Source organism: Dermochelys coriacea, chromosome 3 (assembly GCF_009764565.3).
Source record: "Dermochelys coriacea isolate rDerCor1 chromosome 3, rDerCor1.pri.v4, whole genome shotgun sequence".
Lineage (NCBI taxonomy): Eukaryota > Metazoa > Chordata > Testudines > Dermochelyidae > Dermochelys > Dermochelys coriacea.
This window is the reverse complement of record NC_050070.1, coordinates 194,072,084-194,097,648: the sequence shown is the minus strand read 5'-3', so window position 1 is coordinate 194,097,648 and position 25,565 is coordinate 194,072,084. Positions and strand designations below refer to the sequence as shown.

The following is a 25,565-nucleotide window of genomic DNA, read 5'->3' as shown; positions in this document are numbered from 1 at the left end:
GGTCTCCCACAGTATTCTTGCCAACAAATTAAAGAAGTATGGGCTGGATGAATGGACTATAAGGTGGATAGAAAGCTGGCTAGATCGTCGGGCTCAACCAGTAGTGATCAATGGCTCCATGTCTAGTTGGCAGCTGGTATCAAGTGGAGTGCCCTAACGGTCGGTCCTGGGGCTGGTTTTGTTCAATATCTTCAATAATGATCTGGAGGATGGTGTGGACTGCACCCTCAGCAAGCTTGCAGATGACACTAAACTGGGAGGAGTGGTATATACGCTAGAGGATAGGGATAGGATACAGAGGGACCTAGACAAATTAGAGGATTGGGCCAAAAGAAATCTGATGAGGTTCAACAAAGACAAATGCAGAGTCCTGCACTTAGGACGGAAGAATCCCATGCATTGCCCCAGACTAGGGACCGAATGGCTAGGCAGCAGTTCTGCAAAAAAGGACCTAGGGGTTACAGTGGACAAGAAGCTGGATATGAGTTAACAGTTGCCCTTGTTGCCAAGAAGGTTAATGGCATTTTGGGCTGTATAAGTAGGGGTATTGCCAGCAGATCGAGGGACGTGATCGTTCCCTTCTATTCGACATTGGTGAGACGCCACCTGGAGTACTGTGTCCAGTTTTGGGCCCCACACTACAAGAAGGATGTGGAAAAATTGGAAAGCGTCCAACATAGGGCAACAAAAATGATTAGGAGACTGGAACACATGACTTATGAGGAGAGGCTGAGGGAACTGGGATTGTTTAGTCTGCAGAAGAGAAGAATGAGTGGGGATTTGATAGCTGCTTTCAACTACCTGAAAGGAGGTTCCAAAGAGGATGGATCTAGACTGTTCTCAGTGGTAGCAGATGACAGAACAAGGAGTAATGGTCTCAAGTTGCAGTGAGGGAGATTTAGGTTGGATATTAGGAAAAACTTTTTCACTAGGAGGGTGGTGAAGCACTGGAATGCGTTACTTGGGGAGGTGGTTGAATCTCCTTCCTGTGAGGTTTTTAAGGTCAGGCTTGACAAAGCCCTGGCTGGGATGATTTAGTTGGGGATTGGTCCTGCTTTGAGCAGGGACTTAGACTAGATGACCTCCTGAGGTCCCTTCCAACCCTGATATTCAATGGTTCTATGATTCTAACCCGCATTAGCTAACTCAGGTTAAGATAGCAGTGAAGACACATTTCAGAGTACCAGCCGTGTTAGTCTGTATTCGCAAAAAGAAAAGGAGTACTTGTAGCACCTTAGAGACTAACAAATTTATTTGAGCATAAGCTCACAAAAGCTTATGCTCAAATAAATTTGTTAGTCTCTAAGGTGCCACAAGTACTCCTTTTCTTTTAGTGAAGACACACCAACTCAGCTGTTAACTCCGGTTAGCCACTCAAGTTCAACCCTGGACTTCCCTCCAAGCTTTAACTAGAGCTGCTAACCCAGATTAAAAGTTGAGTTGCTGTGTCTTCACTGCTATTTTAACCTGAGTTAGTTAATGCAGGTTAGCTAAGGTAAGTTAAGAATACACCTTTTTTTTTTTGTAGTGAAGAAGATGTACCCTCTGAGGCATTTAGCTGAAGGCAATTGAAATGAAGTCACATATTCAAGCGAGGCAGAGCAGGTGCATTGGGAGGAGTTCTGAAAAGGGTCAAAAACATAGTCTGCTGAATACCACCAAAGAAGAAGAGAATGAAGAGAACTATTTTAACCCATGTTGGTATCACTTATTGATTTATAATTAGATAATTTAAATGCAAAATATCCTTAACTCTCTCATGTATATACACACAATACACATGCATGCACATGTGTGCAATTTATCTCAAATATAAAAAAGCATTTATCTGGATGCTTGTGAGGTAGCCAGCTAGTCAGGCAGTGGCACAGACAGCTGCAGTGGCACAGGAGCTAGCAAACAGAGCTATCAACAGGGGAGTGTGAGTGGGAGTTTGTATTGTGGTGCTTGTTTGGGGTTTGTTTTTGCTGTGGGGGGTGGTCTTTTGGTGTGGCTTGTGTTTCCCAGATTAACAGGATTTAGGTGGGAAGACTATGACAGATACGGAGGCAGCTGTGGGAGTGACTCCTGTAGTGGAAGAGCCAATGAGAATGACTGGATTTGGAAGCTGTGGTATGTACATGATCCTGGAGGGGGGACCTGGTAAGAGTTTTTTCTGCATGAAATGCCTTCTGATAGAGCTGATGGAGGAAAAGATCCGAGGTCTGGAGATGCAGGTGGAAAGTCTGGTTGAGTTTAGGAAGGGGTTTGAGCAGATGATGGAGCAAAGACATGAGGTATCTGAAGGGAAAAGCTCAGACTTAGAGATGGAAGCAGGGCTGGGGAATTTTGAGGGGAGACTGGGAGAGGAAAGTGGTCAGTGGAAGCATGTGACTAAGAGAACCAGGCAGAGGAAAAGATGGGCTAGTGAAGGAGATATAGAGCTTAGGAACAGGTTTGCAAAGTTGGAAAATGAAGAAGGGGCTCAGCAGGTAGTCGCTGAAGGTGGAAGGGCAAGGAAGAAGAGAAGAGAGGCTAGTCCTACAGGAAAAGGGGAAGAGTCAAGGGAGACTACACCAAATATGAGCCCCAGGAGGATACAGGATGGGTTGAAGAGGATTATAAGGGAAAATAGGAATGGAAAGAACTTGCAGCCAGAGGGAACAGGGGAGAGACTGGAGAATAGCACCGTCACCAGAAAAAGGCAGGTCTATGTGATTGGGGACTCTTTATTGAGAAGAATAGACAGGCCTGTAACTAGAGCTGATCCAGAGAATAGAAGGGTGTGCTCTCTTCCAGGTGCTAAGATACGGGATGTAGACCTGAGGTTGAAAAGGATCCTAAAGGGAGCGGGAAAGAGTCCCCTAATTATCCTTCATGTGGGAACAAATGATACGGCTAGATTCTCGCTGGAAAGTATTAAGGGAGACTATGCTAGGCTGGGGAAGATGCTTAAGGAAATCGAGGTTCAGGTGATCGTTAGTGGGATTCTGCCTGTTCCTAGAGAAGGGCAACAAAGGTGTGACAAGATTATGACTGTCAACAGATGGCTTAGGCAGTGGTGCTATAAGGAGGGCTTTGGGATGTATGGCCACTGGGAGGCATTCATGGACAGAGGACAGTTCTCTCAGGATGGACTTCATCTGAGTAGGGAAGGAAATAGACTTCTAGGATGGAGGCTGGCACAACTATAAAGAGAGCTTTAAACTAGGAATTTGGGGGAGATGGTTGGGAGATGTCCAGGTAATCTCCACGCCAGATTTTAGCATTGAGAGGGAAGAAGATGAAGTAAGAAAGGATACAGCTGTGGGAAGGAGAATGTATATAAGGAGCGAAGGCAGTGTGGATACTAGTCTAATAGGTTATACTGGCTGTAGAATGACTATGCCTAATAGGGTACAAAATGTGAGCAAGGCCAAACAGCAAAAATTAAGATGGTTGTACACCAATGCGAGGAGCCTAGGTAACAAAATGGAGGAACTAGAGCTACTGGTGCAGGAAGTGAAACCAGATATTATAGGGATAACAGAAACATGGTGGAATAGTAGTCATGACTGGACTATAGGTATTGAAGGGTATGTGCTGTTTAGGAAAGACAGAAATAAAGGTAAAAGTGGTGGAGTAGCATTGTATATCAATGATGAGGTAGAATGTAAAGAAATAAGAAGCGATGCAATGGATAAGATAGAGTCCATCTGGAAAAAAATTACATTGGGGAAGATAACTAGTAGAGCCTCTCCTACAATAGTGCTTGGGGTGTGCTATAGACCGCCGGGATCTAATTTGGATATGGATAGAGCCCTTTTTAATGTTTTTAATAAAGTAAATACTAATGGAAACTGCGTGATCATGGGAGACTTTAACTTCCCAGATGTAGACTGGAGGACCAGTAATAATAATAATAGGGCTCAGATTTTCCTAGATGCGATAGCTGATGGATTCCTTCATCAAGTAGTTGCTGAACCAACTAGAGGGGATGCCATTTTAGATTTAATTTTGGTGAGTAGCGAGGACCTCCTAGAAGAAATGGTTGTAGGGGACAATCTTGGCTCAAGTGATCATGAGCTAATTCAGTTCAAACTAAATGGAAGGATTAACAAAAATAAATCTGCAACTAGGGTTTTTAACTTCAAAAGGGCTGACTTTCAAAAATTAAGGAAATTAGTTAGGGAAGTGGATTGGACTAAAGAACTTATGGATCTAAAGGTAGAGGAGGCCTGGGATTACTTTAAATCAAAGCTGCAGAAGCTATCGGAAGCCTGTATCCCAAGAAAGGGGAAAAAATTCATAGGAAGGAGTTGTAGACCAAGCTGGATGAGCAAGCATCTTAGAGAGGTGATTAAGAAGAAGCAGAAAGCATACAGGGAGTGGAAGATGGGAGGGATCAGCAAGGAAAGCTACCTAATTGAGGCCAGAGCATGTAGGGATAAAGTGAGACAGGCTAAAAGTCGAGTAGAGTTGGACCTTGCAAAGGGAATTAAAACCAATAGTAAAAGGTTCTATAGCCATATAAATAAGAAGAAAACTAAGAAAGAAGTGGGGCCGCTAAACACTGAGGATGGAGTGGAGGCTAAAGATAATCTAGGCATGGCCCAATATCTAAACAAATACTTTGCCTCAGTCTTTAATAAGGCTAAAGAGGATCTTAGGGATAATGGTAGCATGACAAATTGGAATGAGGATATGGAGGTAGATATTACCATATTTGAGGTAGAAGCGAAACTGAAACAGCTTAATGGGACTAAATCGGGGGGCCCAGATAATCTTCATCCAAGAATATTAAAGGAATTGGCACCTGAAATTGCAAGCCCATTAGCAAGAATTTTTAATGAATCTGTAAACTCAGATTCAACTGTACTGAATGATTGGAGAATTGCTAATATAGTTCCTATTTTTAAGAAAGGAAAAAAAAAGTGATTCGGGCAACTACAGGCCAGTTAGTTTGACATCTGTAGTATGCAAGGTCCTGGAAAAAATTTTGAAGGAGAAATTAGTTAAGGACATTGAAGTCAATGGTAAATGGGATAAAATACAACATGGTTTTAAAAAAGGTAGATCGTGCCAAACCAACCTGATCTCCTTCTTTGAGAAAGTAACAGATTTTTTAGACAAAGGAAATGCAGTGCATCTAATTTACCTATCTTTCAGTAAGATGTTTGAGACCATGCCACATGGGGAGTTATTAGTTAAATTGGAAAAGATGGGGATCAATATGAACATCAAAAGGTGGATAAGGAATTGGTTAAAGGGGAGACTACAATGGGTCCTACTGAAAGGCGAACTGTCAGGCTGGAGGGAGGTTACCAGTGGAGTTCCTCAGGGATCAGTTTTGGGACCAATCTTATTTAATCTTTTTATTACTGACCTCGGCACAAAAAGTGGGAGTGTGCTAATAAAGTTTGCAGATGATACAAAGCTGGGAGGTATTGCCAATTCAGAGAAGGATCGGGATATTATACAGAAGGATCTGGATAATCTTGTAAACTGGAGTAATAGTAATAGGATGAAATTTAATAGTGAGAAGTGTAAGGTTATGCATTTAGGGATTAATAACAAGAAGTTTAGTTATAAACTGGGGACACATCAATTAGAAGTAACGGAAGAGGAGAAGGACCTTGGAGTATTGGTTGATTATAGGATGACTTTGAGCTGCCAATGTGATATGGCTGTGAAAAAAGCTAATGCGGTTTTGGGATGCATCAGGAGAGGTATTTCCAGTAGGGATAAGGAGGTTTTAGTACCATTATACAAGGCACTGGTGAGACCTCACCTGGAATACTGTGTGCAGTTCTGGTCTCCCATGTTTAAAAAGGATGAATTCAAACTGGAGCAGGTACAGAGAAGGGCTACTAGGATGATCTGAGGAATGGAAAACTTGTCTTATGAAAGGAGACTTAAGGAGCTTGGCTTGTTTAGCCTAACTAAAAGAAGGTTGAGGGGAGATATGATTGCTCTCTATAAATATATCAGAGGGATAAATACAGGAGAGGGAGAGGAATTATTTAAGCTCAGCACCAATGTGGACACAAGAACAAATGGGTATAAACTGTCAACCAGGAAGTTTAGACTTGAAATTAGATGAAGATTTCTAACCATCAGAGGAGTGAAGTTTTGGAATAGCCTTCCAAGGGAAGAAGTGGGGGCAAAAGATCTATCTGGCTTTAAGATTCTACTCGATAAGTTTATGGAGGAGATGGTATGGTGGGATAATGTGATTTTGGTAATTAATTGATCAGGGTAAATAGGCCTAATCCCCTGAGATGAGATATTAGATGGATGGGATCTGAGTTACCCAGGAAAGAATTTTCTGTAGTATCTGGCTGGTGAATCTTGCCCATATGCTCAGGGTTTAGCTGATCGCCATATTTGGGGTCGGGAAGGAATTTTCCTCCAGGGCAGATTGGAAGAGGCCCTGGAGGCTTTTTGCCTTCCTCTGTAGCATGGGGCACAGGCCACTTGAGGGAGGCTTCTCTGCTCCTTGAAGTCTTTAAACCACGATTTGAGGACTTCAATAGCTCAGACATAGGTGTGGGTTTTCGTAGGAGTGGGTGGGTGAGATTCTGTGGCCTGCGTTGTGCAGGAGGCCGGACTAGATGATCAGAATGGTCCCTTCTGACCTTAGTATCTATGAGTCTATGATCCATTCATAGGTATGGGCTACAAACTTCCCCAGAAAAATGTCACAAACAAGATGACACACAAAGTTTTGGAGGTTTAATTTAGTTAAGCATTCAGATGTTCCAGCGCTTATCCAAACCTTCCTGAAATTTATCAGCACTCTTTTGAACTCTAGAAACTAAGCCAGAAATGCTTGCAAGCTGGTTTTCTTGTGAGATTTCTGTCATTTCCTGGTTTAACCCAGGTTTGAAATACTGTGAGAATAGTGTTTCTTGTGGTATTTCAGCTTCCAGCCCCAATCAAAACTAGGACAAGCTTGGGTAGGTGAAAGCTGAAATTGTCAAACACACTAAAGTATTACTCCTTCAGAAAGTGCATGAGTTCAATGATGTGTTGCCTCTGTCTGTGCTTGACTGTCCCCTAAATGCTATGCATCTGCCTCGATGGGTTGAAAACTCAATTGGGCTGGTGGTGAATGGGACAACACCAGTGGAAAGAGGGAGGAGAATACACTGGAGGGATACAGGGGAGACTCCTCCCCTTCCAGAGTCTCTAGCTATTCATTGGTCAGCCAGGGGACAAAGTGAGTTGACTGGTCCTTTGTTCTCTCCTTTCATTAATTGAAACCTCTGCCCAGGCTATGTGGAGCCTCTTTTTGTAACAAAGCAAAAAAAAAGGGGGGCCCAATCCGGAAAAGCTTTCTGTCCATCAGGGTTCCTATTTATTCCACTGAAAGTTCTCCATGTAGAGATCTTTGCAAAATGAAGTCAATTTTTTTTCAACCCTCCAAAATAAAAATGTTAGGGCAGTTCTTATTTTATCCAGACCAGTTCATAAACCCCGCGTAAATCCACATGTTATTCTAGGCTGCTGGATTTTACATATGGAGCTGAAAGACTGAGAACAAGTGATTTGTACCTCAAAAACAATTAACTATAACATTTTAAAGCATCTACTTTGGGTAACAATAAAATAGGAATAGCACTATTAAGAATGTTAACTAGAGCTGAGGGCATATTGCAAAAAATGTTCTGTGAATATTTGCTTGGGTTTTTAAATGAATTAACTTCAACCATATTCATACACTTTTTGTGTTGCTTCTTGCAAGCATTGGAGAGTGAGTTTATTGGCCCTGATTTTCACAGAAAATGAATTTGTAAGTTGCATGTGAGAGTATTCTCATAAACCATACTTTAAAGATGCACACACACGTCTTTGGTGTAGAAGTGCTTCCACACTCATTCAATCAGAGAACAGAAAAATACCATCTGACCAGCAATAATTAATCAACACAGCTCGAATAGCAAATATTGAAAACTTGCAGGAAATTGTTGATGGTCAATCCATAGAGTAACAAATAAATTCACAGAAATCACAATCTGGTCGTTGATATTCTGTGAGCTAAACAAAAAAATGAGTTAATGACCAAAACTCTGATAACTATAATCCTGAGATATAGATTTGGGGCCCGATCTTATTTTGACTAAAGTCACTGGGAAACACCAATGGCTTCAGTTGGAGCAAGTCTGACTCTTTTTTTTGGTTGGTGCACTAGTATCAATAATAACATTATTTGTTTCTTCTAGTTTGCTTTTCAAATATCTTTAAGTTCTATTTGCCAGCAGGTTTTAAGGACATTCTACCAAAACATGAATGAAAACCACTATTTTGAAATTTTTATATATATCCCAAGGTGATAGCAGTTTTGTATGTCTTAATGTCTACTGTTTTAATCTGTATTTCCCATCCCCTTCCTTTAGATACTGTCTCAGAAATGCATACAGGTTTGCTTTGTGTGATTTTAGTGCTGAACTTGGGATATGGGTAAGATTATTCTTAATTATATTACTTATTTATTGTTCCATAATATATTTATATGTACCTTCTGCTACAGCAGCAGTAAACTGTTTTCTAAAACCATTATCTGAGAGCTGTGGAAATACAGTTGATTAAATGAGATCAGAATCTGCTGTAATATTGGTTCTGTGCAACCTTCAGCATTATCTAGATCTACCTTTTCCAGGACTTCCTTTGACCCAATATATTTACACTTTGTGACCTATAGTCAGCAAGTCCAATGCAGTCAGAATTTTTTCACCAGTCATATGCTGGTGTAAAACCACTGAAGTTAATCAAGTTACACTGCCATAAAATTGGTATAATGGCTTGCACAGTTTGGCCCCAATTTGTAAATCCCCCTTTAAAGGACCTTCTGAAATAACCGTAGGGGACTATGAGCAAAATATTAGAGACAGGCTAAAAAAGATGTCCTTCAAGTGAGGCTGAACTGGATGAAGCTGGTAGGGCACATTAAAAAAAAATCCTTATAATATATATTGGGATTTTCACACATCACTCAGCATTCTATTTATCTGGTTACTTATAGTGTCCTCATGACCTTGATCATTAATAGAACATTCCTGTGAGATATTATTCTCCCATTTTATAGATGGGGAACAAGATAGATTATGCAGCATGTCCAAGATCACACTCAATATTTGTAGCTGCTCTGAGAATTTAACCCTGAGCCCCATGCCAGTGCCTGATCTTCTAGAGCAGCAAACTCTGCTCTGGTTGAAACCAATGGTAAAATTCCCACTGACTGTGAAAGGAGCAGTTAGACCAGTGCTGAGAGCTTTTGAAAATCCTGCTCTAAATGTATAATGAGTTGGGGTTTTAATAGTGTTATGAGCTGGTGAAACCTTGTTATGGCATGATAGGTGGGGGCTTATGCTTAATTGAATGGTGAGCTCACCTATGACAAAGGTAAAGCCCACCCAAAGGCTTGGGCTGAGTATTGTCTTGGGTAGATGTGTGTGGGGGGTGAGCATGGTGGGGGAGGGGTAAAGTGAGGAAGAAAACTGAGAACAGACAAGACCAGAGAGAGGGGCAAAAAGCAAGAAAGCCAAACATGAGCCTGTAAGCACAGCTTAACCCTGGAAAAAGCTATCCTGGGTCTGGTGTTGGCTAAAGAGGCTTGGGGGCTGTAAGCTAAGAAACTGCTCCTTCTGTTCCTGGATCCTTCCGCATTCAGAGACACAGACTTTGTATGCACCTTGTAAATAAACAAGATTGCATAAAAAAATAACAGACTCCATCAATTTCTACTTCCAACTGGAACATCTCAGGGCCCTCAACTTTGACTAGCTGCTCAGGTCAAAAAAGCACAACAATCATATACTTTATAGTTATGGTGCAGGTGGAGTAGATGGTTGGTGGTGAAAGCAAGCCAATAGAAATGGTTGTATTATAAAGGATGTTACAGTTAATTCTGAAAAGAGTTATTGTGCCTTTAAAATAAAAAGAAGTTAGTTTAGGATAAAAAGCCCCGATAAAATCCCAAAGCAAACCTAAATATTTCCAGGTTTTCTCACCCTGTCCCTTTCATTGGACACTATAGTTGTTCTACCCTGAGTGTGTTTCAAATACTCTGTGCCAAAATAAATGTTACTTCACCATCAAGTAGGCAGGCAAATGAAAGCAATAAGATGTGTGAGTAAGAAAAAAAGAGCCCAAATAGGAAAACCCCTTCCTTCTAATTTTAAAGTCTTGCATGATCAAGGCTGTTCTACTCATTCTGATGTAATCAATTTGTAGATATGTATCCAGCTATGGAAAGTGCTCTCTCTTCAATTCCGGCAAAATCCTTTATAATTCTCTTTAAATGTTCCAGGGCTTTTTGAATAGCTTGCTATCAAAAATGAATAGAGAAGTGTTATTTATCCTTTTACACAATACAAAAACCAGGGATTACCCGATGAAATTAATAAACAGCAGGTTTAATGCAAAGAAGATGAAATACTTTTTCATACAATGCACTCATTGTGAAACTCATTGCCATGGGATGTTGTGATGGCCAAAAATATAACTGGGTTAAAAAAAGAGGTAGATAAGTTCATGGTTGATAGGACTATATATGGCTGTTAGCCAATATAGTTAGGGATGCAGTTCCATGCTTGGGGTGACCCTAAATCTCTGACTGCCAGAAGACAGGAGTGAATTGCTCCAACAGCGCTGTTCTGTACACTGCCCCTGAGCATCTGGCACAGGATACTGGGCTAGATGGACAATTAGTCTGACCCAGTATGGACATTCTTATGTTCTTCTTTTCACCTGCCTTCAGTGTTGGAGCTCATTTCTTATAGTGTCATACCAGATATGGGTTTTGAAGAGGGATATGAAGGAGGAGAGGGTAATGGTGCTATGGATAAGGCAGGGCTTTTCATGTATATTGGCTAGTGTGGAAGAAGGTATGGAAACTAGAACTGGTTGGAAAAATGTTCCCCGCACCATGGAATTTTTTGATGAAAAAGGGGAAAATAGTTTTCATCTGAATTTTCTGTGAAATTTTTCTACTTTTGGTTGAAAACCTAAAAACTAAAACATTTCTGACTCAAAAAAGAAAAGGAGTACTTGTGGCACCTTAGAGACTAAAAAATTTATTTGAGCATAAGCTATCGTGAGCTACAGCTGTAGCTCACGAAAGCTTATGCTCAAATAAATTTTTTAGTCTCTAAGGTGCCACAAGAACTCCTTTTCTTTTTTGCTAATACACACTAACATGGCTGCTACTCTGAAACCTGTTATTTCTGACACAAAATTTGTTTTTTTTTTAAAGAAAAGTCTACATTTTCTGTGGAAAGCAGACACTTCCTATCAAGATTTTCATTTACCTGAAAACCTTTTTTTGGATGGAAAATTTTTGACCAGCCCTAGTGGAGACATTGGCGTGAGAAGCTGACAAACTGGCAGATGAGGTTGGCATCATTGGGGGGAGCCAGAGTCAGAGCAATGTGATAGAAGATGAGCGGCTGAGAAGCATCAAAGGTAAGAACTCAAGTCTTCTTGCTTCTGTTCTCTTTTACTGCATTTAAGCATACAACACACCATAAATTAAATGTTAATGAATGTGTATGTAAGTGTATGTTGGTACACGAGTTAGCCTTGAAGAACTGCAAGTGTCCAGTTAATATTTATCTCTCTTTTACTCTTTAGTAAGTACCTTATGTAAATGTTACTCAATGGCGACAGGCAATGGTCTGATTCTCACTATGATCAGCTCCCTATCAGCCCTTTTCTCCCCAGGTCCAGTATCTGTGTAGGCACAGTGGGAACTGAGCCCAATGAGTATACAAGGGGCCTGCTTCCCTAAATTATAGTTTACAGTCTATACTGAAAATTAAATGAATTGTGCAAACATGTACTCTTTTACATTACTAAACAATACAGATGAAAGGAAGATGGGGGTAATTTTGCCTTTTGCAACAATGGCTGTAAAATGACTAAGATGTTCAGTGCCAAAAACGGTGTTTTCCCCTGAGATTTAATAATGTTAATCATTATTATTAATAATAACAATAACAAATGGCAAAAACAGTTGGGCTGAAAGGAAGAATGGTACCACTCAGACACAAGGAAGACTGACAGTGCAGTCCTCGCTCAGAAACTCAATATTGAAATCCTTTGGAGTTTTGCCTTGGTAAGGACCCCGGAATCAAGCCCAAATAGATTTGGACCACAAAAATTGAAGGAAAGTGCTTTGTCTGGCCTCTATGCAGCATCTTTCCTCAACCAAAGTCTATGGAACATTTACTTGAGCAAAGATGCTGAACAAGGCTTTCTGTTGCTAAAGTCCTGTCCGCTCTACAGCTGGAGCCATGTGGAATATGGGGAGAATCAGGGATGTGCAAGGGTTGCAAGATTGGGCCCAGTGCCAGTGATGGTAATTGGATTTCCTGCTGCTGAGGTGTGCTGCAGAACAAAAGTTAAGTGCACAATTCTGTTTTTTAAAAAAACAAACTCATAGAGACAGCTCGTCAGCTGTTGCAAATTTTCATAGCTCTATTGGCATCAGTGGAAGCCACTGATTTTCCCCAGGTGAGGATATGGTTAAGGACTGTATGGTCCCCCTGATAGCCATTAACTGCTAGTAATCAGGAATAGGATGAAGGTTGAAAGCTAGAAAATCCTTGTTTAAGTACAAATGGGATAGATTCTGATCTCAGTTCTGCTGAATAAAGCTACAAATTTACATTTGTGCTACTAAAGTCAGATCTGGCCCAAATATCTGTGGTATTTATTTTTTCAATGTCCGCCATATAATACAATTTTATTATCTGCACTTACAATACAAAATATTAAACAGACACATCACAATAAGAAGTTAATGTTTAAACCATGACATTAAAAGAACTCCCCTTTTAAAAAAGAACCAGTCTAAGCTGCTAAGAAGATTTGGAAGGAATGGTGAAGTTATTCATGTCTGTAGACCATATAAAATCTAACTTTTCTAAGTGTGTGTCTACACAACAGCTGCTACAGCAGCACAGTTATGGTGTTGCAGCTGTGCCACTGTAGTGCTGTAGTGTAGACGCTTCCTACATTGACGGAAGGGGTTTTTCCATCAATATAGGTTATCCACCTCTCCGAGAGGTGGTAGCTAGATTGACAGAAGAATTGTTCCGTTGACCTAGCTGTGTCTACAGTGGGGGTTAGGTTGATGTTTTTCATAGCCCTGAGCGATATAAGTAGGTTGATCTAATTTTTAGGCGTAAACCAAGCCTCAAAATGACAATTAACCTTTAGTGCCCAAAACCTGCATTAGCTTTTGCTAGTGCAGACCTTTGTGCTCACACAGGATCCCAATTCAGCACAGGTGCAGAGGCGTATAATAGCAGATCCCAGTGCAGGATAGGGGCCTAGAGGATCCCGAGGCAGGATGGATACCTAATAGTTCATAAACTATGTTTATAATTTTGAAATTATCAGAAATTCTACCCCAAATCCCTTCATGCAGCTTATTTTTCCACCTGATCTCTCATATTTTGTGCTGACATGCAAACGCCATATGTTAGACTTTCTTTCCTCTCCTTTTTTTATTGTTTCATTTTGCGGTTGGGAGGAGGGAAGAAGGGAGAGTTGGCAGAATTATCACTATGCTCTGCAAAACCGTCTATTGCAATCCACATTTACCATAGTGACATTTACTAGTTATGGCAGAGCTGATCAACTGCAGACATCCCTGCTGCTGCGCTAGGACTGCAAGCTGCTCACAACTCCATCAGATGTTTCAGGGTTTAGACCAATGGCAACTTTTGGAACATGTTCCTCTCTGTCTTGTACTGCAACAAATCAGCCACCCTGCTAACTCATAATATATTGCTCTGCACTTGAACTGGTCTGATCACAAATTCCAAACACGGCACTTACAAGGAACATGTATCGGTTCTATGTTTTCAAATAGAAGTCTACAAAAAGAAGATACCTGTGGTTGAGGCTACCTCCTTATTTTCATGCACTGTTTTCTGTGTGCTAATATAATAATAAAGCTATCATGAAAATTATCACATGTGTATGTGTGTGTAATATATTTATTATTTATTTGGATTTATCAGACCTAAGACCAACTGTATTCTATTTTTCCTAACCATGGTAGAAGGGATTTTACAGGGGCTAGTGAGCCAAAGACACAAATCTATTATTCACTGAGTAGGAGCTTCAATCATTTCTTTACCAACAATGGTGAAAAGATGTGATTTTTACAAGCAAACAGGAAGAAAAAGCTTGAACACACCCTGGGAACATGTTTAAGAAGTTGATTTATGTTTCATGCCGAGCCTTACACCTGCAGTTCAAGCAAAACTCAACTTTGCCGCCCCACAGAGTCTAGTTTATTAGGTATCAAGGAGTCACAAGAAGCCGTGTAATTAAAACTGTAATTAACTGGAAAGGGAAAGTGCCACCTGAGTTTTGAGAGGCTGTCAATTTTATTTCCATTACAGCTCTCCTTCTGGTTCTTTTCTCTGTGGTTTTTTTTTTTTTTTGGCTTGATAAGAAACGACTTAAGGGTTTTTTCCCTTCCAGTACATACTTTCAGCGTCCTTTCTAAGTGGAAAAGTCAAGTCTTCTAGTTGAGTGTTAACTCTTAAGTGTATGTCTTGCACTAGAGTTTGCAGCTGTGTTTGGCAAAAGGTGTCAAGCTCAATTTCTGCCCCTCTCCCCCGGCAACTCCTCGGTTGTCCTGCTGGCACAGCATCAGCGGAGTCCAAGACCCATTTGAACAAAATGCAGTCAATCACTGTTAAAAATGGTGGTCCACCGTGCTTTGTTAAAATGGGTGTTGGTTGACTTGGCTCACACCAACAGGACAACACCAAGTGGGGGAACCATGCTGGACACTTCTTGTCAAGTGCAGATGAATATCCTAGTGCTGAACAGGACCTGCGACCACCAGTTTATTTGGGTGGGTATAGTGGAACCACACACTGCCAGACAAAACAGGATATGAGAGAAACATGTCTCAGCGGGATGACTCCCATCAGTCAAAAGCATGATGACAGACAGCAGAAAAGACAATGGGCCAGATCTTCTACTGGTATAAGCTGGCACAGCTCCATTAAAGTCAATGGAGCTATTCTGAGTTGCACCTGACCCTTGGCAAGGCCAGGTGTTGTGTGATGATGCAGAAAATGTTACCACTGAATGCATTTGCTGCTGCCCAGTGGTTCAGGCCATTTCTCATTTGACCTTCAAGGGGTTTTTCTTTCCATTCAATATGGTAGCGTCAGAGTGAAAAACGTTAAAGGCTTTAAACAAATGTATTGAAAGCTATTTCAGAAACTAATAATTGTGGAGTCTTAATTTGTGAACAAACACATTTCTTATTCAATCTTCTTAAGATTCAGAACAGAAGTACATTAAACAAAATCCTTTCTCCTGACACCTTCCTCCAGAGTCCACCTCCTTGGAGTGTCTTGTAATAAAAGAGGCAATTATCTAATATTGTAGAAAGAAGCCAGGGATGGTAGTACTGTAGCTGTATGTCAGAAAGAAGGCAACAGTGGCAGCATAGAGCACTCAGAGCAGAGTTAAAGAACAATCATAAAGCGGGCAAAAGGAAAGCAATAACACAAGGATATGTTCTTTTTCAAAATGATTTAGCATAGATTAAAAAAAAAGCATTTAGGCCAAGCTATTTTTTTTTGGAAGTGTACATAAAATGGGGAGGGGGATTGTCATTCTTCCATGATCAATTTAACAGGTGATAAAAAGCATCAGTTAAAATACCAACCCTGAGAAAGGAAGTTATTATCGTAAAAGCAATTTTCCTTTGGTGTAGTTTGGTTTAGCCTGGTTTTTCATCTTAAATCAATTGTAGTTTTTCCTCTTCTGAAGTAGACCACTTATTGAAACGGTATGGGTTTCTGGAATCTTCTAGATTAGAAAACTAATCTATATCAGTGCATGAGTTTGGGAAGTAAGTTGGAGGTACCCACAGGAGATGATACACATGGCTCAGTTTCTTACTCAGCTATAAGTCAGCAGGAGCGCTCCCTGACCATCTGTGTTCTATAAATTACAGTAACACCGGCACATACTGCTTGTAAATCACCAATGAACAGGCTTTACCTTGTGACACACTACATGAACCCTGTTGGATATTCCAATAAACTCCCATAAACCATCTGATATAAACTCTGGATTATGTTTCTTTGGGGGTTGGAAAAGTTAGATTTTTCTTGCCGTCCATGAACTTATGTGTGAACTGAAGATGTGCCCTATGTCGCATTATCTATTTTCATTCTTAGTACAGATTTGTTCTTAGTAATTGCCTAGTATATTTCAGTGAATTTCTGAGGGTAAATCACCCTTGCAGTAACTTAATTCTTTAGTTCTACTGAAAAAAATGGAGGCACTACTGCACTTGGCAAATATGATTTAACAAAACATCTGGAAGGTATTTCAGCTAACAACATCCTCAGCTGAATGCACACTATTCTACTATGCTTACATACCTTGCAAGCCTTACTAAAAAGCAAATTAACTAATTTGAAAGAGAGCTAGCCATATATAGAGAGAACAAGATCCAGATTTAATAATAAGGATTTAAAACAAAATCTTATAAGCAAAACAACAGCAAAAATGAGTTTTGGAAGGGATATAAACCTTCCTGCTTCAGGAATAAGACAACCTCTAACTATTAAGGATTAAGAAGAAACTTTCTCTGAGGCAGATTATCCCATAACTGCAATTGAAGGGTTTCTTGTATCTTCCTCTGAAGTAGCGCATACTGGCCACTGTCTGAGACATGTTTCAGAGTAGCAGCCGTGTTAGTCTGTATTCGCAAAAAGAAAAGGAGTACTTTTGGCACCTGAGAGACTAACAAATTTATTTGAGCATAAGCTTTCATGAGCTACAGCTCACTTCATCGGAGCTATAGCTCACGAAAGCTTATGCTCAAATAAATTTGCTAGTCTCTAAGGTGCCACAAGTACTCCTTTTCTTTTTGTCTGAGACATGATACTGGACTAAAAGGACCAGTTATTTGATTCAACATGGCAGTGCCAATAGGCCATATTCTGATACCCTTACTCATCCTGAATAGTACCTTATTCCTCTTAAGGTGTCAATGAGACCACTTGTGGAGTAAGATGCTACTGACTATGAGTAAGGATCTCAGAATCTGGTCCTTTGTTCCTAAATACATTATTAGTTGACCCATAAACTCTATTCACCATGCTACCCTTCTAAAAAACCCCACATCTAATTAAAAAAATTATTTGAAAATTATATTAGCAAATTATTTGTCTAGTTCTTTCATCTGGGCAAATATCTTGGAAGGAGATGTATTAAAATATTGTGAAATTTGCCACATTAATTATTTGATAAGTACTACTCAACCATACTGCAAATGCCTTAGGATTCTCAGCGTATGTATTGCAGTGTGACATCCATTATTGGGCGCACCATTAACAGGTTTGCCACATGTACTGGCATGACACATACAAACCTGTATCATTCTTCTTTGGCAGTTTTTGTTTTACTGAATTTCAAATAATCAAACTTCCTAGACAGGAAAGCCAAAGGCATCGTGAACAATAAGTACTAGTTCATACAGATGTTCCATTAGGTTCCTGTTATTATCGATGCTCATATGTAGCAGAGGCCCACCCCACTCATAATTATCTTTTCTTAGCATTATTATTCACTATTTGTATTACAGTAGCTCCTATAAGCTATCACCAAGATTGGGACCCCCTTGTACTAGGAACTCATAGTAAGAGATAATTTGCCCAAAGAGGACACAAACTAAACAGACAAAACAGACAAAAGATGTTAAAAAACAGTAATATTATTCCCACTTCACATCTTGGGGAACCCAGGCACAAAGAGATTAAAGCGCAGATCCTAACATGTATTTAGGCAACTAACTCCCATTGGCAATAACAATTATTAGCTCCCATTGAGAGTTAGGTGCCTAATGACCTTTGAGGGTCTGGGTCTATGTGACTTGTTCAAGATCACACAGGAACAGAGCTGTATGGGAAATGGGTGAGATATTGAAAAAAATTCCCATCATGAATTGGGACAAAAAATCAAAAGCTTGAAAATTTTCATGAACTAAAAATCGAAAAAATGTTTCAGTTTGGGTCAATCAGAATGTTTCATTTCAATAATTTCAAAATGTCTCATTTCAGTTTTGACCATTAAATGTTTTTTTAACCTAATTAATTTACATTTCAAAACAAAAAACTCTTTCAAACCAGAAATTGGGTATTTTTAGTCTAGAAACTCCCATTTTTTCATGTAAAAATGTGTTGAAATGGATCATTTCCCACAAAATCAGTATATTTTGATGAAATAACTTTTCATGGAAAAACTCCCAGGTCTACACAGGAATTCTATGGCAATGCCTAAAATTGAAACCAGGTCTTTGGATGCCCAGGGAAGAACCTTAATCACAAGATCATCCTACCTCTCAAAGGAAGGCATCCTTCTTATCTACCTTTCCTCTTCTTGCATCCTCCCTTTTCCATGCTGTCCAACATACAGAATATAGAATAAGAATAAGAGGTGACAGCACCATTTCTAGTTTTTAACAAGATTTGAAAACCATTCAAGTGCCTGACTAAGTGGTTGGAAACAAGTGGGCTGGACGATATTTTGGCATCCTGTGTTGTATGTGTGCATGAAGAGCCTAAGACACAAACACACTGAACACACATACTACAAGGAGGTCTGACTAATAAAGGACTACTGAAACATCATGGCCTCTATTGCGGCTAGCATATATGTCTGCATATTAAAATAATAAATATTTCATTTGAACATACGGTGAGAACATGAGCAATTGTGGATATAACTTTCAGCAACTTTAAAATACCTAATGCCATTCTTTAATTAATGCAGTCTATCTTCAAATTAAAGAGATTTAGTGGTACAAGCAGAAAGATTTGCAAATAACATCGGGAAGTTCATGACATACCATGTGTCTCAAAGGATTTAATTCATCTTTCCATTTTTTTCCCAGCTGCCATTAATAAATTCATTCAGAGCTCTTAATATACTAAGTTAGAATGTAGTTAAAAGGCTGTTGGAAATTCTCAATAGAATGATTTAAGAAAACAAACATGAACAAAGAGGCCCATTGTATTATTATTTGTTTTGTTCTCTTTCATATACAACTAAATGGGCTTAATCTGTAGCAAGGAAGATTTAGGTTAGATGTAAGAAAAAACTTTCTAACTATATGGGTAGATAAGCTCTGGAATAGTCTTCTAAGGAGGCTGTGGAATCCCCATCACTGGAAGTTTTTAAGAAAAGTTGGACACACAGGGATGGTCTAGGTTTACTTGGTCCTTCCTCAGCCCAGGGGCGTGGACTTGATGACTCTCTTCCCGTCTGGTATTTTTATGATTCTGTGCAATATATGCAATACAGTCCAAAGGGGTATGCAGTGGAAAGCAAAGGAAGAACCTACACAAATTAAGCTGCAAGAGATTTCACAGAATACCTCTGAAAAAGATGATAAACCAAGCTACTCCCTAACTGCAAGATAAAATACAGGTGCTGAAAATGATGTGTATCAACAAAACACCTGTAGGAAGAATTATTTTTGCTTAAAATGAAGTTCTGCTGTGCAAGTGACTGTATAAATGGCCTTATTGCTTCTTAAGGATTTCCAGAACACATATTACATAAGAACAGCCATAGTGGGTCAGACCAAAGGTCCATCCAGCCCAGGACCCTCTCTTCCAACAGTGGCCAATGCTAAGTGCCCCAGAGGGAATGAACAGAACAGGTAATCATCAAGTGATCCTTATATTCTTCAGTTTACAATTAAACGATTTTTTGTATCTGCTAACCGTGCATACTCTACCTGCAGGATTGTCTGGCTATGTAGACTCCCTCCTCAGGCCCTTCGTTACAAGCACTCCCAGCTATCTTCGAGACACCACTGACTTCCTGAGGAAACTACAGTCCATTGGTGATCTTTCTAAAAACACCATCCTAGCCACTATGGACGTAGAAGCCCTCTACACCAACATTCCACACAAAGATGGGCTACAAGCCGTCAGGAACAGTATCCCCGATACTGTCACGGCTAACCTGATGGCTGAACTTTGTGACTTTGTCCTGACCCATAACTATTTCACATTTGGTGACAATGTATACCTTCAAATCAGCTGCACTGCGATGGGTACCCGCATGGCCCCACAGTATGCCAACATTTTTATGGCTGACTTAGAACAACGCTTCCTCAGCTCTCGTCCCCTAATGCCCCTACTCTACTTGCGCTACATTGATGACATCTTCATCATCTGGACCCATGGAAAAGAAGCTCTTGAGGAATTCCACCATGATTTCAACAATTTCCATCCCACCATCAACCTCAGCCTGGACCAGTCCACACAAGAGATCCACTTCCTGGACACTACGGTGCTAATAAGCGATGGTCACATAAACACCACCCTATATCGGAAACCTTCTGACCACTATTCCTACCTTCATGCCTCTAGCTTTCATCCAGATCATACCACTCGATCCATTGTCTACAGCCAAGCGCTACGATATAATTGCATTTGCTCCAACCCCTCAGACAGAGACAAACACCTACAAGATCTCTATCACGCATTCCTACAACTACAATACCCACCTGCCGAAGTGAAGAAACAGATTGACAGAGCCAGAAGAGTACCCAGAAGTCACCTACTACAGGACAGGCCCAACAAAGAAAACAACAGAACACCACTAGCCATCACCTTCAGCCCCCAACTAAAACCTCTCCAACGCATCATCAAGGATCTACAACCTATCCTGAAGGACGACCCATCACTCTCACAGATCTTGGGAGACAGACCAGTCCTTGCTTACAGACAGCCCCCCAATCCGAAGCAAATACTCACCAGCAACCACACACCACACAACAGAACCACTAACCCAGGAACTAATCCTTGCAACAAAGCCCGTTGCCAACTCTGTCCACATATCTATTCAGGGGATACCATCATAGGGCCTAATCACATCAGCCACACTATCAGAGGCTCGTTCACCTGCGCATCTACCAATGTGATATATGCCATCATGTGCCAGCAATGCCCCTCTGCCATGTACATTGGCCAAACTGGACAGTCTCTACATAAAAGAATAAATGGACACAAATCAGACGTCAAGAATTATAACATTCAAAAACCAGTTGGAGAACACTTCAATCTCTCTGGTCACTCGATCACAGACCTAAGAGTGGCTATACTTCAACAAAAAAGCTTCAAAAACAGACTCCAACGAGAGACTGCTGAATTGGAATTAATTTGCAAACTGGATGCAATTAACTTAGGCTTGAATAGAGACTGGGAATGGATGAGTCATTACACAAAGTAAAACTATTTCCCCATGGTATTTCTCCCTCCCACCCCACCCCCCACTGTTCCTCTGATATTCTTGTTAACTGCTGGAATTAGCCTACCTTGCTTGTCACCATGAAAGGTTTTCCTCCTTTCCCCCCTGCTGCTGGTGATGGCTTATCTTAAGTGATCACTCTCCTTACAGTGTGTATGATAAACCCATTGTTTCATGTTCTCTGTGTGTGTGTATATAAATCTCTCCTCTGTTTTTTCCACCAAATGCATCCGATGAAGTGAGCTGTAGCTCACGAAAGCTTATGCTCTAATAAATTTGTTAGTCTCTAAGGTGCCACAAGTACTCCTTTTCTTTCTACCTGTACCTGAGAGTCTAGATGAGTTATTTCCTTTTTCCATATATAAGCACCCATAATAAAGACCCAACAGGACTAGGTATGCTCCCGGTTACTCCTGTGCAAATCCAATGCCTACAAATTATGTCTCCATAGGATGGGATTTTCAGAAGCTTTCAGCACTGGCCTAACTCCGCTCCCATTGAAGTAATAGTGACCCCAGCATGAGCAGAGTTAGGCCAATAATGTTTTCCAAAGTCTTGTCCACAGTCTTCAATGGGATTCAGAGCTGTAACTATTTGAAATGTAGTAGACAATTCTGTTGAAGTTACACAAGAAGGAATAAAATCCAGGTCCTTGTTTCTGATCTATGGTTGTTCTGCAGGTCTAACAGGAATATAATATGTACAAAAATATTTTTGGCCACTGAAGTAAGCTGAAGACAAAGACGGAGCAGGTCAGTGGAGTAAAAAGTTGCTGTTTTTACATAACTTTTCAGATGACATCTCCCTTTATGAAAGGACATCAGGGGTTAAAATGCACATGTGATCTCCCAAGTAAAAATGAGTATTTTGTGAACCATAAGCAAATGTTTAATTGATTTCTGCAAAGGTAAGTATGCACCAGGGAAGACATTGATTTGTTTAGGTGAAAGGAATGAGGCTTATGGAAAGATCTAGACCCAGACTCTCCTAGTCTATGGGAAAAAGGAATGTGATACATTATGCTAGTCCTATATTTTAGTAGCCAAGTATTTGTTTTGGCACGGGAGGAGGCATTTGTCCTTCAATTTTGGGATGCTTGTCCAACTCAACTAATGTCCTAAAATGATGGTGAACATAATCTAGATCTGAGAGGAACACTTTTGTCCATAAAATCAAACCAATAACAAGGTGGAAAAAAAATCTTCTTTTGGCTGCCATAGTTTTACTTTTCCATGCTTTGACTCAATCTTTACATTTCCACTATCCATAACTCTGGCATCATTGTTTATCTTGAATTTTCCTTCTCTTCTTATGTTTCTTATGGCTGCAAATCCACCTCACTACCATTATGATACTAGCAATGTGTGCCACTGCTTCAACTCCAGTTCTGCTCAAATCTGCATCTATGTGTTTCTGACCTCTCATATTGACTATTGCATTTCATTTTTCTATTCACTCTCCTAATTCCAGCTCTGGACTCTAGCATGTACAAATCACCACTGCAACTTTTCTCACAGGTGTAATGCAACACAACATTACCTCCTTTTTCCAAACAACTCCACTGGCTTCCCATTCACTTCATGACCCAATTCAAAATTATTCTCTTTGGCTCAGATTGTCAGCTGGTATAAATCAGCATAGCTCCGTTGCCATCAATGGATATAAACTGATTTGCCACAGATGGATTTCTGTCCCTTTAGTTTCACGTTTTCTGTGCAAGTTGCATTCAAGCATTTAAAATAGGGCCTAAGTGAGAATTCTGTTTGCACAGGTCTTGTTTTAGCCTTCTGTCCAGGGACGAATTTCACCCACAAGGCAGAGGCATGTGGTGTCCTTACTGTGTTTCGTTTAATGTTTAGAATTTAGTGTTTAAATTAGGCTATTCATGTCACCCCATTAATAAGAAATGCTGGGAAGAAATGGAAACCATAAAACTACAAAGCTAGGCCATGGTCCTGCAAAGTTACATGCATGCTTAACTTTATGCACTTTGAATAATCCCTTGAAATCACGGAGACTACTCACAGAGCATAAAGTTAAGCATGTGCTTAAGTCTGCTGAGTCTGGGCCCTATATTTTGTATTAGGTATGCACTTATTCATTTTATTTTGTGGCTCAGTTCAGCAAAACAATCCTAGTTATTCATAATGACAAGTTAATTGAGACCACCTACAATGACACCAACAAATATTCAATAGTTTTTGTATTGTAGAGTTCCCATATATATTTTCTCACATGTTGTCACAGCACCTAAAGTACCCGCAGACAGTATGTTTTGTTAATATTGCACAGCAACTGGGTGGATTCGACTGGCGCACATTTCACCGCTGTTTATTTTACAAACATGTTTTCTGCATCTGAAGATAGATTGTGATTTTTTTCTATGTATATAATTTATATCTCTTCTAAGAGTCCCCTCTGATTGGAAGTTATACTTGCCTCTATCTACATGAGAGCACATATATGTACACCTGCACAAAAGAGAGCATGTGAAAGAGGACCTAAAATTTTTTAAAGTGACCTGTGATTTTAGTTGCTTCAGTTTTTGAGTGCTCAACCTGAGGCACTTTTAAAGGGCCTGAATTTCAGAGGCGGATTTTCTCACACACATAGAAGATGAGAGCTCAGCACTTTCTTCAACAAAATCTGCCTATAATTTTTTTTTTAGTGACCTTTTTTATGGATTGTTTCAAAAGTAGAAGGAATGAATTACCTGGGTGCTGGTGACATACAGTAGTGACTGTAAAATATTTAAGCAAACACAAAATAGCATACGATTTAAAGATGGAGAAATGGCTTATTTTCATAGGCCAGGGTTCTAATTTACACTTCCATCCTTTACCCATAGACTATGATAAGTGCCTTACTCGCACCCCCGCACTCCTCTTTTTTGGTGATTTTTTTCATCAGCACCATCAGCATGGTAAGTGTTGCCCCAAGTCAATGGGCCAGCTCTTCAGCTGGTGTAAATCAACATCATTCTATTGAGGTGAACAGAGCTATGCTAATTTATACCAGTAGAGGATCCCACCTAATCATTCATTGTGGTGTGGTTATAAGACCAGTGCAGAGCTGTTTATGGGATAACACCTGCTGGTACAGGGCAGCTATGTATAACATAACTTGATTTTTATGATACATGCTAAGTCTCAAAATGTGCTGGTAAGAAGGTCATTTTATTGACTCACTAGTCAGAGATGACCCATAAAAAATAACAACACTTTTCTTTTGATGCTATTTCTTTATTTCTTTGTTGAATAAAACTGCACAAAGATGAATCAGCTGCCTTGCTTCCCAAGGGGAAAAAGAATACCTGAAGGGAGTGAGAACTTACATACTAGCTAGATGAAAAAGGGCATTCTGTCCCTTTGAAAGAAGAAGAAGAAATTGCACATCAGAAATATAAGTGTTCTCCACTGACCTATGACTCCAGTCTAGTTGTAGTGACTAAGTGAGTGACTGAAATGTGTATCTCTCTCCCTTACTGTGAGAGGCACAAGAGTTGCTGCCTGTCCTGAAGGAAAGCATACAATTGTAGCTGATGCTATAAGGAAGGAGAGAGCAGTGAAAAGGAATGCTATAGTCTATCTGTGGTGGGTTGTGATTCTTCCTGTGAATGAGGTTTCCAGTCAAGAGAAAAAGTATACAGAAGACTGTCGAATCATAGGTGTGGGTTCTTTCATCTCCCATGGAAAATCAGACAGAATGGAAGAGAGCCTGGATCTTAGCTTCCCACCTTCCTCCAATTGTTCTTCCCCACTCCTATGTATGGAAAATATATTTTAATGAATTTAAAAATAACTGTGATAAAATAAAGATGGAATTGACTATTATGTTCTTTAAGCTCTCTGTGACCTTGCCTTTAGGATCCTATGCTATGGCACAAAATGATAATGAAATGAAATAGGAATCCAAGGTGCCTTTACAGAAACCTCAGAGAATATTAGCCAACTATTGTCTACTGCTTTTGTTATTGACTTTGTGTTAAGGTGGCTTTTCTGTTAACAATGAAAATAAAATTGATGCTTTTTTGAAAAAACAAACAAAAGCATGAACTAAAAAGGCCAGTACAGAATTGGCTGTCGATGCAGTGTAATGAAAAGGAAATCCATTTCCAATAAAGCCTTTGAATACACATATCTTAAAAATTATACGTCTACTTCAGCTTTATGATCAGGGAAGATATGTTACCTTACAAGCACTGTAGCTATTGATGTGACAAAGTGAAAGAAAACTGATGCCAAATAAACGTACCAATACTATCAAAAAGGAAAAAGGGGAAAATGTTT

The 25,565-nt window shown here is 40.0% G+C and overlaps 1 long non-coding RNA gene across 1 annotated transcript; it reads left to right on the top strand.

The window, feature by feature from the left end:
- The first annotated feature begins 11,198 nt into the window (after positions 1–11,198).
- LOC122459565 lies at positions 11,199–25,109 on the top strand. The gene is made up of 2 exons (XR_006280348.1): positions 11,199–11,424; positions 22,071–25,109. It is a non-coding gene; the product is annotated as an uncharacterized LOC122459565 (long non-coding RNA).
- The last annotated feature ends 456 nt before the right edge of the window (positions 25,110–25,565 follow it).